Source organism: Urocitellus parryii, chromosome 6 (assembly GCF_045843805.1).
Source record: "Urocitellus parryii isolate mUroPar1 chromosome 6, mUroPar1.hap1, whole genome shotgun sequence".
Classification (NCBI taxonomy): Eukaryota; Metazoa; Chordata; class Mammalia; order Rodentia; family Sciuridae; genus Urocitellus; species Urocitellus parryii.
In genome coordinates, this window is record NC_135536.1 from 166,731,059 (window position 1) to 166,743,224 (window position 12,166).

At 35.6% G+C, this 12,166-nt stretch overlaps 1 protein-coding gene across 1 annotated transcript in view; it reads right to left on the reverse strand.

Moving 5' to 3' along the window:
* The window catches only part of LOC113180658 (uncharacterized), a 225,096-nt gene that overhangs the window by 196,873 nt on the left and 16,057 nt on the right, over positions 1-12,166 (reverse strand). Inside the window, exon 2 of the mRNA XM_026385780.2 lies at positions 7,925-8,002. The gene's annotated coding sequence lies outside the window, so the exon portion shown is untranslated. The remainder of the gene's footprint in view (positions 1-7,924; positions 8,003-12,166) is intronic.

Below are 12,166 nucleotides of genomic sequence, written 5' to 3' on the forward strand. Positions count from 1 at the left end.
TGTTTAAACTATGCTCAAAATCACTTAACGTTTAATTTTTAAGGATCTAATCAGTGTAAATGAGAAAGAGCTACCTGATGCCAATGTAATAATACTGTTATAATAATAACTGTAATAATACTGAAACAGTTATCTTATGAAAAGACGGCCCAGACAACCATGGTGGCATTTAATTCTTGTGAATAATATCATTTTCTTCTATCAAAATTCTTTAAATCATCTTAAAGCTTGTTCCTTAAGATGTTTCAAGTTCTTCATGGTCTAAGAAACTTTCACCTATGATGGAGAATTTATTAGCAAATTATTCTCAGAGGAAAAGTCTTTTAAGCAATAAATCCCTTCTTTTGCCTTCCCTGGCTCTGTTCCCATAACATTATGAAATACATAAATAAACATCTTGTTTGCCCAAACAGATCTAAGCTTCAGTGCTCTGGATCAAAAGACCACAAGAGTCTAAACAGAAAACAGGTCAGTGTTGCCTTGAAGAAGAAGAAAAAAAGCAATAGAAATGTATACATAAATAAAGAATCAGTTGGTTTTCAAAACAGTACATTTGTGGTCCTTAAGAATTAATTATGGACAACTGTTTAGTTGGAGACTAATTATTTGTTATACAAAAGCCAGCAGAGAGGAAGGAGAGTTTAGAAGGTACTGTGCATGATGCTAGGCACTTCATGTTTTATATTCAACCTTCACAACAACTCTAAGACAGCAATACCTGTCTTACAGATGCAGAAACTGAGGCTTAGAGTGTCCAGGAGATTTGCAGAAGATGACTCATTAAGTATAATGACAGCAAACCCAGAACCCAAACCCACATCTGCTACAACAACTTCAAAGCTTGTTTTCGTGACCAGATTCAGGCTTCCCAAATTAAAACTGTTTTAGGAAAACCAGTCCTGGCTTTGGACAAAGTATTCACCTAATATGTTCCAGTGCTTTTTACCCAAGGAATTCCCTTACATCCCTAATCAGGAAATATCTGTATTAAGTTGTTAGGCATTATGTATCCACATTAAGAAGTTCCTGCACAAGGATTCTAGTAAAAGAAGTTTATTTTAGAGGTAGTTTTCAGACACGCTAGTAGTGAGGAAGTGATACAGGAAGGGAAGGATAACATACAGGGTAACTCATCAAGCCAGTTACCATTAGGGGTAACGGGCTTCACTCCATAGGCATGCTCTGTGCAATGCCATAAAACACACACTTCTGAGTTGCACCACCTCTTGGTCTGTTCGAGTGTTAATTGCCAGAAAGTGCTGAGCAGCTACATAGAAGGCAAAGTGAGCTCTAGTGGCCAAAAGAGCAAAAGAATACAGGAGCCGGCTGGCCACTGGTATCCAGCTAGTGTCCTGTGCAGCAGTAAGGTCCAGGGCACAGGCATGATACTGTGCCTCTTCTAGTTATTGATACTGCTAATAATAGCAAAGGAAATGCAGGGAAGGTGAAGGAAAGGACTTCATCCACTGAAGCTGCTGGGTAGTCAGCAAAGACAGGTGCTCCAGGCCAAAGAACAACTGCAGCCCTCACAAAGCAATCTTCACATGAATTTTGCTGCTTTCCAAGGTAATTTCAGTTACTGTTTCAGCCTTTGGGAATAGCTAACAAATAAAAATAAATAAACTTCATCTTCTTCATTTATAACTATACCATTATACCTTCAAGCACTCAGTCAACCCTAGAGTCCCCTATTCCATTTGTCTCACTCAAGAAAGACAAAAACTGATGTTTCCGGAATATAGTAGACAAGGGGGTCCTAAAGAGGAAGCTCCTCTGCTAAATGACCATTCATAAAATGTGTGCTCAGTAGTTCTTAATGGAGGCCAGAGTATTTTTTTTTTTAATAGGAAATCACTAGCTCTTCTTGTAGAGGTTCATGACACATCGTACGAAATATTTTTTGAACTCTGGACTCCTGCTAAGAAATGTCAATGCGGCTTAGGTAAATATTTAACTTTTAAACTTTGTTTTTGAACTCTGTATAGGAATTTAAGGTTAAGAGAAAGTGATCTATAGTTGCCGTTTATAGAAACTTAATCATCGCTCTGTACAAGAATCCCAAATGGTGTCTCAGGCAAAATCATAAAGCAGAACAGGACAGGCAGATGGAGCAGATGGTAGAGCCAATCCCTCCTGTCCTGTGTCCCTAGAAATGACTAAATACACAGGTATAAATTTATGTCTTTAATCTAGGATCATGGGTAAACAATAATGTTTGCACTCGTTGAACCAGAAAGTATAAAAGGCAGGAGATAAATAGGAATGAAGTAGAAAATGACAATGCAGAAGTCTGCAGGCACTGAAATGCATGAAAGACTCTATGGCCATCAAACCAAGTGGTGGAGGTACCCACACTAGGAACCATATGGGAACACTGACTCAGATGGATCTTGCCACTGCAGACCTCACCTCCCCCACGCTTCACACTCCAAGCCAGGAAGAAAGCCACAAGAAAGGGGGTGCTAGCTGGGCATGGTGGTCATGCTTGTAATCCCATCAACTCAGAAGGCTGAGGCAGTAGGATTGCAAATTACAGACCAGACTTAGACACTTAGTGAGACCCTGTCTTGAGATAAAACAAGAAAAGGAACTCCACAGCAGAGAGCCCCGGGGTTGAATCTCGAGTAGTAAAAAGAAAAGAATGTGTGGGGCATGCTATGGGTTGCTACCACAGCTGGCCACAACTGAAAAGTATAGGAAGCACCAACCCACAGGATTAATAATCTGAAGAAATTAGAGAACTCTACCTCCCACCAAAATATATTACACATAGATTAAAAACCAAGATTAAGGGCTGGGAATGTAGCTCAGTGATTGGATCCCTAGCACCACAGAAAACGAAACCAGACAAACCTAGACTAATAATGAGGACAGTGACACGTATGATGAGTAGAAAAACAGGAAAGGAACACCAAAATATGACTGCATTAGGTTTAAGGCTCTGAGCCATCTTTTGTCATGCATGAATCTGATGTTAAGAAATTCAAGACAAGCCACAGACAGGAAGAAGTTTGCAACATTTACAACAGTTACAGAATTAACACTTAGAATGCAAAGAGAACTACCATCACAAGGGCAGAAGGTATAAGCAGGCAATCTATGTAAGAAGGAACAGAAACAGCCAGCCAAAACATGCAAGAAAATATACATTGTTGACTAGCAAATCGGGCTGTAGCAGATTAAAACAAAGAGATATAATTGTTGTATCAGATTGGCAAAAATCAGAATGTTTCCTAGCAGTACTAGTGAGATTTAAGAAAACTGTTTCTCTCATATTAAGACAGGGGGGTTATACAATGCACAGCACAGCCAATAGCTAGAATTTTGGATAAGTATAGACTTCAATCAGCAATTGCACTTCTAAGCATCTCCCTTAGGGATCCCCTGGACCATATACTCAGAAAGATGTAGACAAGGCTATCACTCTCTATTATACTATTGCTTTCTATGGCTCCATATTAGAAATAAACATCCAAGGTCCACCATTTTTATTAGTAAATAAAAGTTAGCAATCTATTCTTTAGGATACAATAGAGTAATGTAAAAGAATGAGGCAAATACACATATGAAAAATTCTATAAGAAATACTGAGAAGTAAAAAGCAAGTTGTGGAATAGTAAAAATAACAGGATGAAAGTTGGATTAAAAGTGAAAGCAGGGGCTGGGGTTGTAGCTCAGCGGTAGAGCGCTCGCTTAGGCTTAGCACGCGTGAGGCCCTGCGTTCGATCTTCAGCACCACATAAAAATAAGTAAATAAATAAAGGTATTGTGTTCAACTACAACTAAAAAATACATATTTTAAAAAAAAGTGAATGCAGGGGCTGGAGTTGTAGCTCAGCAGTAGAGCACTGCATTCGATTCCCAGCACCAAGTGTAAGTAAGCAAATAAAATAAAGGTCCATCAACAACTAAAAAAAAAAAATTATTTAAAAAAAGTGAATATAAACAAAATAGAATGAAACATTTCCATACTTATGCTTGCACAGATTCATTAAAAGGAGACCCAAACAAGCATGGTGGTGCATGGCTATAATCCTAGCAATTCTGGAAGCTGAGGTAGGAGGATCTCAAAATAAAAAATAAAATAAAAGGGCTAGGGATGTAGCTCAGTGGTACAGAACTCTGGGTTCAATCTCCAGTTCCACCCCCCCCAAAAAAAAGATGAAATAAAAGTTAAAAAAAAAATAAATAATGAAACCCAGGAAGAAACCAAGAAGCCATTACCAGTAGACTTCAGAAAAAGGACTAGGACTGGGGTTCACCATGGTATGGCTTGAGAATATTTAGAATGCTTTATACTTTCTCTCCAAACAACAAGAACAAAAAGATATCTTTATATTATCTGCAAAATTAAAAATCTATAACAAAGAAAGTAGTAAGAATCCTTCATTGAAAATGTGTGTTTTTCATTTTAAAATTTATTATGAATTTCTCCTCCCTACCCCTGAGCTCCTGTTTTATGGATACAAGGAAGCATTTACCAAACTACAGTGAACTTCTGATCTGAACTAGTAGCAATTTGTTTTATTTTAACACAAACCTTGGCATACAAGCAGGGCATCGAGTCGCAAGGAGAAGGTTTAGTACCTTCCTTGGCCTACAGAAAGGTGTTAGCTCTTTCTCATTGACCCTCTTTTCTGCTTCAGTCTTTCCTTCAAAACTCTGCTGCAGAATCTTGTTGATCACATACTTCTCATGGCTGACACTTCCTGATATGGTTACTGGTACCCATATGGCATAGATCCAAAACAAAACAAAAAAAAGTCATATCCTAATTCAGCACTTCACTACTCCAACTAGACAGGAGCCCCTTCTCACCCATGACTTAGAAATAAACTTATCCTCTTCACATAAATCTACATTTACACTAGAAAAACCACTGTGCTCAAAATAGTTATATTCAGAAAGCTGCATTTGCTAATTTTATTCAATAAGATTTTACAGAACCAACCATAAACGGGAAGAATTGTCAAAATAAGTCCAGAGCTGGTTAAAAAGTATGAACATTTCTTCCTAAAAATGATTTTCATATTTATCTGTTTCCACCAACCCCCCAAATCCTGTCACTGTTTCACTGAAACCCATTTCAGTTACCTAAAAATGACTTGCCAGCTCTGGTTTTTAATTCTGAAATCTTTCATCTGTGCTGTCTTCTTTGGCACCTATCATTTCGAGGATGACGCATAAAAAGGAAGGGCTGCGGAAGGCAACATGTCACTGTCTATGGAGGAAAAGCCAAAAGCTTAGAATGGGGGGAGCTCAGGTAAGAGGTACAATGTAGCCATAATCAGAGAAGGACAGGAGTTAGACAGTACAAATGGTGTTTTTTTTTTTTTTAAAGCTAGAAAAAGAAAGCTCTCTTTAATAACACTCTTTAGCAAGAACTTCTTAAAGACACTCAAATCACTTGTAAGCATGCAAGGCTTAGGTGATTGCTAATCAAAATGCTCTGGTATAAGCATCATGAACCACAGAAGGAATATGTTACAAAAAAAGGTCAAAAGAAGAAGTCAAAAGAGGCATATTATAATAAATACCAATGAAAGGTCCCCAACCAATGGAAAACGAGTGTGCAACATCAAAGGCCAAACAAAAGCATCATATTTTTTTTCTGAGATAGGATCACTATAATAACATGAAATAGATTCTTAAGAATACTTGCCAGAAAAAAATATATATCATAATGAAAATACTCCTCTAAGTCACATCATGATTGCACAATTCCACCAAGAACCATCAGATGGTTTTATGCAAAAATGCTGACTACAAGCTTGATGTGTCAAAGTTCGTTGTGTGCACCATTTCTTCTAATCTACGTTTGCTAGAACACATTCCTATAACAGTCCATATCCTAAGAGTGAATGCATCTCTTGTCCTGGTTCTGGGACTAGGCATAAAGCCAGAAAGAAAATGACAAACTTGAAAGCATATTAAGTTTGCTTTTCTTACATCTCCTCATTTTTTAGATTCTAAGATATATAATCATTGACCAAAAAGTAAACCTCTGAACTGAAAAATGACTGAGTAATGAATTAGGAATCTAAAATGGAAAAGGGAAATGTACCATCTCTATCTAGAACTGTAAGATTAATATTCATGAAAAGAGATAAAAGGAATTGCTACCCACATTACTTGTTTCAATTGGTCGAATACATAACTAGGACCAAGAGAAAAAGCCTGGTGTAAAAAAACTAAAAGAAAATTTCCCATATTTGAAAATAAGCATGGGTCAAAATATCAGGTTCATGGAACAATAGAAGTGCATCAAAGAACCTTTGGTCCTAAGCCCTTTCTCTTCAGCAAAGAAATATTTATGATTGGTCTTCAAGGGATGCTTAACTGAGTCTCCATGAATTATTTAAAAATCCCAAAATATCTTCTCTTGCTTTTATAGAAGCTTGATTTACAAGTTGAAAAATCAAACTGACAGTTTGGTCTCTTGTACAAATACCCAACCTTAAGAAAATCTCTAGGCATTATAAATATATCTTTCAGGAATATAGCTCCAACAGCTCTAAAAATAGCGTTTGGAGGAGGAAAAAAAAAACTCTTTCAAGCCATTGTTTTATACATAACAGCAGGAAACCAAACATAATGTCTAAGCCAAAGTGATTAACACACCCAGTAATAAACGTGAACATTAAATATGAAATCTTACTCAGACATAATTTTTGACATGAGCATAGTCTATGGTTCAGTCCCACATCTGTGGCCACAGATGGTTGCAGGATGCACGTACAGTATTTAGAAAATAACTCTAGGACCACAAGGCTGAAATCTGCCTTTGGGGTAATATGTAAATGGGCCCATTCAGGACTAGCCCCTGGGACCAGACTATTTTCCAGTACCCTAAAACCTTTCCCCAAGGCCCACTCTGCCCAGTACAATTGCCAATGCACAGGGACATTCCAAGTCACTGCTCAAAGATGTAACTGACATTGCCCCAAAGATGGAAGGTGAGAGGGATAATTCCAGGAACCCTGGATACCAGAGATCTAATGAGGAGATTTGAAAGAGTTAACATTTTGGACGATCTTCTCCAGTAATCCTAGGTCTCCCAGATAGTCTAAGGTATTCTATTCCTATTCTATTGGTTTCAAAATGTATTCAGCACTTCAAAGGCACTCTAACCCATCTCTCCAAATCTCAGTACTCAGAGGACGAAAATATTCTGCATTTGGTGCCTCTTAGGTTCAAGGGTAGAATTACGCCAATAACTTTTGAAATAATAACCACTTTCTATGAATATTCTCGTCTAAATGCCTGTTAATCCTCAAATAAATCTTATGATCTTCAGACATTCTACTTTTTAATAATTCAGTATGGATCATCAATTGGTTTCATAATAAATGAGATATTAAATTCCTGGTATTGTGGGCAAAAAGCTAATTTGGGAAGACTTCTGAAACCTGAAGGGAAAAGTTAGAGGACTCTTATCCTTGATTTTCTAACATGAGTAAATTATTAAGACCAAATTCCTGTTGATGCTGGAAGAATTCTTAATGAACAACACAGGGGAGAAGAAAGGAAAAGGAAAAGTCAAGGCTATGGTCATTGGGTCAAAAGTGATTTTCTCATCATTTCTCTTCATTCTTTATGGGCAAGGACTTCAACCAGCAACACTGCCTAATTATGTTCTACACCAAATCCAGTTCATAATTTGCATATTCTTGTCCTAACAAATAATATAAGCAAAACTGAAAATTACCAATTATTTGAGGTTTTAACAAATCTAATGATTCAAATCAGTATTCTTGAAAAGTCCTAAGACATTTGACCTCAGCTGTTCTTTGAAAGCAGAATCTATAAACAAATTCCTAAGAGGCACCTGTGAACTGGATATACTTACATAATTCAATTAAATGGATATTTTGCAAAGCAGTAATAATAGGAAAAATTATGAAAGACATATCTCATTTCTTACCTTATTTTGATCTGTCCAGTAAAAGAAAAATCCCTGAGGGTCAGTCCTCAAAATAATTGGAGTAACAATAGTGGAGTCCTAAAAATATAAGAAAAAACATGTATGTCAACACACATTACAATGGAAAGTCCCATTCAGGAGTTACTGAAGAAAGACTAGCTGATAAGAGATACTTCAAGGTCACCAATTATTAAGAAAATTTTGGAAAAAAAAATGAGGCATGGCATTTTTATAATTTCATAGAATTATTAACCTTGTAATCAAGATCCTTTACCAATAATCAGAATATTTGTAAATAACTTGTAAAGGAAAAGTCCAGTGATACATTTATTGATTAAGACAAGTTTTTAAAGGCATTGACATGTTTTCTATTAAAAAGCTATATTTAGTTTTCCACATAATTTTAACACTAACCATCATTACCTATTTCATATGAATATAGTTAATTAAAATCTATGCTTGAGGATAATATTTTAAATTACATTTGCTCCATAAAATGATTTTTAATTGTACTAAAGAGAATAAGCGTAGCAGTTGGGCATTGCTGTTTCCAAGGTAACAGTAAATAAGGCCATCTTCTACATATTTGGAAAGATACACACAAAATTGCTGCAAATTTAAATTTCACATGCTAAAACATCACAAATAGTCTCCTGAATTTAATGCATGCATATTATAGAGCAAAAATTGCATGCATTGTGATTACAATATCAAACATTTCTAAAATATGTGTTCTTTTTTTCTGGCAATTTTCAGAAAGACATACCATCTGCACAAGAAAATGTGTGTCACAAGATACAGACTTTTCTGCTGAAATACTAAGGCCTTTGCAGGAATTGTATTTTTTAAATAGATATAAATTGCCAGTTTTTGCAATTTTTCATGAATATCATAACTATATAGTATGCCATAGCCTTTATGTGATCAAAAGAACTTGCAATGAAAATTGGGACTTGGAGAGATAATCTTGGATGTGACATTTTCTTTTTTTTTTTTTCTGATTAGTAAAGCAGTACTCATGGTTTTTTATCTACTTATTAAGTTTTTTTAAATGAAGTTTCTCTCAATACTGGGCATCAAGTGCTTTACACATGATAGACACTCTACCACTGAGCCATTTTCCCAATGCTTTTAAAATTTTTATTTTGAGATAGGGTCTTGCTGACCTGCCCAAGTTCACTTTGAACTTATGATCCTGTCTCAGCCTTCCAAGCAGCAGAGAGTACAGATGTGAGTCACCATGCCCAGTCTATTAAGTTTTATTCTAAGAACTCAGCTTTGCAGCCTATCCTCTTGGGTTGAAATTCTTGCCTGTCCTTTCTTGGTACCTCAATTTACATAACTAAAAATAAGAGACAATAATCACCTACCAAAAAGTGCAGCATGAAATTTAAACAGGATTATTTGGGGTAAAGTATCTGGACAACTGCCTTCCATATAAAGATGTTCATTATTATGATATTTGATCATATGTAAAAACAGATGCATTAAAATATAAGAGTTTCTCTTGATATACTTTTTATGGTAAAACATATTTAATGTAAGATTTATCAGCTTTAGCGCACAGTCCAATAGCATTAAGATCATTGAAAGCACATTCCATTTTATGTGTACATCATGTTTCATTTATCCCTTCCTCTGTCAATGCACATTTGCACTGTTTCCACCTTTTGGCAATTGTGAACAATGCTGCTAAGAACATAGGTGTGCAAATATCTCTTTCAGTTATTCTCAGTATCTATCCAAGAGTGGAACTGCTGGATTCTATGGAACTTTTATGTTTAATAATTCGAGGAACTGCCATCCTGTTTTATCCTGATATTCTTAACATGCAGTTTGAAAAATATCTTTTATGAGAACTGTTCTGTTAGGATTCAGCACAATTATGCTAGGGTTTTTAATTTTCAAGATCACTTTTAAATGTCAAGAAAAAAAAAGACATTTGGAAACAAATCTGATATTCTAATGAAAGGGTAATTTAAAGATTATTTTAGGCTTCTTCCATGATATTGCATGCAAAACAGTTCATAGCAATATTTCCAATAAATTGCAGCAATATTTTTGGTCCTGTTTCATCACTTACTCTTCTACAGGTGGGCAAAATAAGAGCTCTGGCAGGCTGCACACATATCTACTTCTAGATCAACTGGAATGAACCCATAGGTGTAACTTGTCATTTTCAGGTCAGTTCTTTTTCTTACCAGAGCTTCTGACAGGATTCTAATCAAAATCCTAGCAATTCATTGCTAGGATCCCAGACAACCAAATATTTAAGTAAGCACAGCAAAACTGCTCAAATTTAGATCTTGGAACACTGTATGAGGCTGCCTCATTTGTTTCAGATACTGCTATTTCTAGCTTATTCCTTCTCCTCCTTCCAAATCAGAGCTCCTTTGTTCAATATTTTCATGACCCCACTCTTCCGGCCACAGTTCCTCTGTTAAATGATCATTTATCTGGGCTCCCTGCCTGCTTCCTCCATAATCACCTCTAACATTCCAAGATCAGCTGGAACTTGGCATTCTTGCCATGCAAGGCAGGATTTGACCCAGAAATACACAAATCTCCATTTTCAATTCCACCTGCTTTTCTTCCTACTTCCCACATAGCTGCAGTAATCTATATTTTCCCCATACCAAAGCAGCCACTCAACCAAGATCTCAAAGTACTTTACATTGTCAGAACTTATGCTCAGGTATAACCTTTGAAATACAAATTCAGCCTTCATTCCCAAGGGAACTACAGATGGAAAAGACTCTTGAAGTAACTTACCACAGAAGGATGAACTCAGCCCTCAGAGGGTCTATGTTTTATTTATTTTTTCTCACCATTAATATTAATGACAGGTGTATTCCACAAGATGGCTATTTTAAAATCTTCAGATGAATCAGATTTCCTGAGCTGTTATTAAAGCAGGTTGATGGGCCCTTTCTCCATCTTCCATTTACTATATTTTGGATGGAATCTGAGTGTCTGCACTTCTAATAAGCTAAAGTAATGCTGATGCTAGTGGTCCAGGGACCATACTTTGAGAACCATTGATGTAGGCCTACGGTGGGTGAAACTTTGGGTCTGAACTATGAAAATGTAAATATTCAAGGATCTATTAGCTTAAAATGTAGGTAAATGAGTATCTTTTAAGTACACTGTCTCTCAGAATTGAACTCCTTTTTGCCTATTTAAAGCTATATGGTATTTTTCCAATCAACGTCTGCCTTAGAAAAAGAATAGAATAAACACACCTGTCTTAAGTTAGTAATAGTGGATGATGTACAGTAATTTTATGCTTACTATTTTTTGTCTGAAAGGAACTAATTTACCATCCCTATATCATCAATAGCAAAGACTCATATAATGATAAGAAGCTACTATTTACAATCTTCAAAATGTCTTCAGGCCCATAAAGAACAGTCAAGAAACAAAGTAAAGGAATTTCTGAATTTCATACTTTTTAAGTTATTGATTTGATCTATTCACATATTTTAAAATAGTATTCTTATATTCCTGTAATAGCTCCTACATGATTACAATTATTCTTCAAAAACACTATTAATTTTAAAATGTAATTTCTGCAAGATATCACCTCTATGTTAAAACATAAGGGTGACTACAGTGCTGTTCTAGAATTTTGTGGAAAAAAATCTTTATCAAAAGTTTAAATTTTGTTTTTTATTACTGATCTATTCAAGTTTCCCATTTTATCCAGTTAATAGAGGTTTTTCTTTTTATAAGCAGAGAGAGAGAGAGAGAGAGAGAGAGAAGAAGAAACAAAGTAAACAATTTCCACAAAACCTTAAAAAATGACAAACATTTCAGCAAGAAAAAATACTCATCAGGATCACATTAACATTACCAAAGCCTGTAGCTCTTTATTATAATAAAAATGTTCTTATCAATTAACTGATATAAATCAATGATAAATCCTAAAGAAACTGAGAAAAACTACCAAAGGCATTAGTGACCCAAACTTCCTCCTAATATCAGCATACATTTTTTTGTTTTTTACAAAAATCCCTGATAGAATAACAATGGACCCATCCTTAACATTTGTTCTGGGTTAGTCACTGTGGTATGACCTTCCCATGGATTTTCTTTCTTTCCCATATTTTTTATTGGTGCATTATAGTTGTACATAATGTTGGGATCTGTTTTTACGTATTCACACATGTACACAATATAATAGTGTGATTTAGCTGATATTGTGTACAACCTCAAGAATGGGAAGTTACACTCCATGTATGT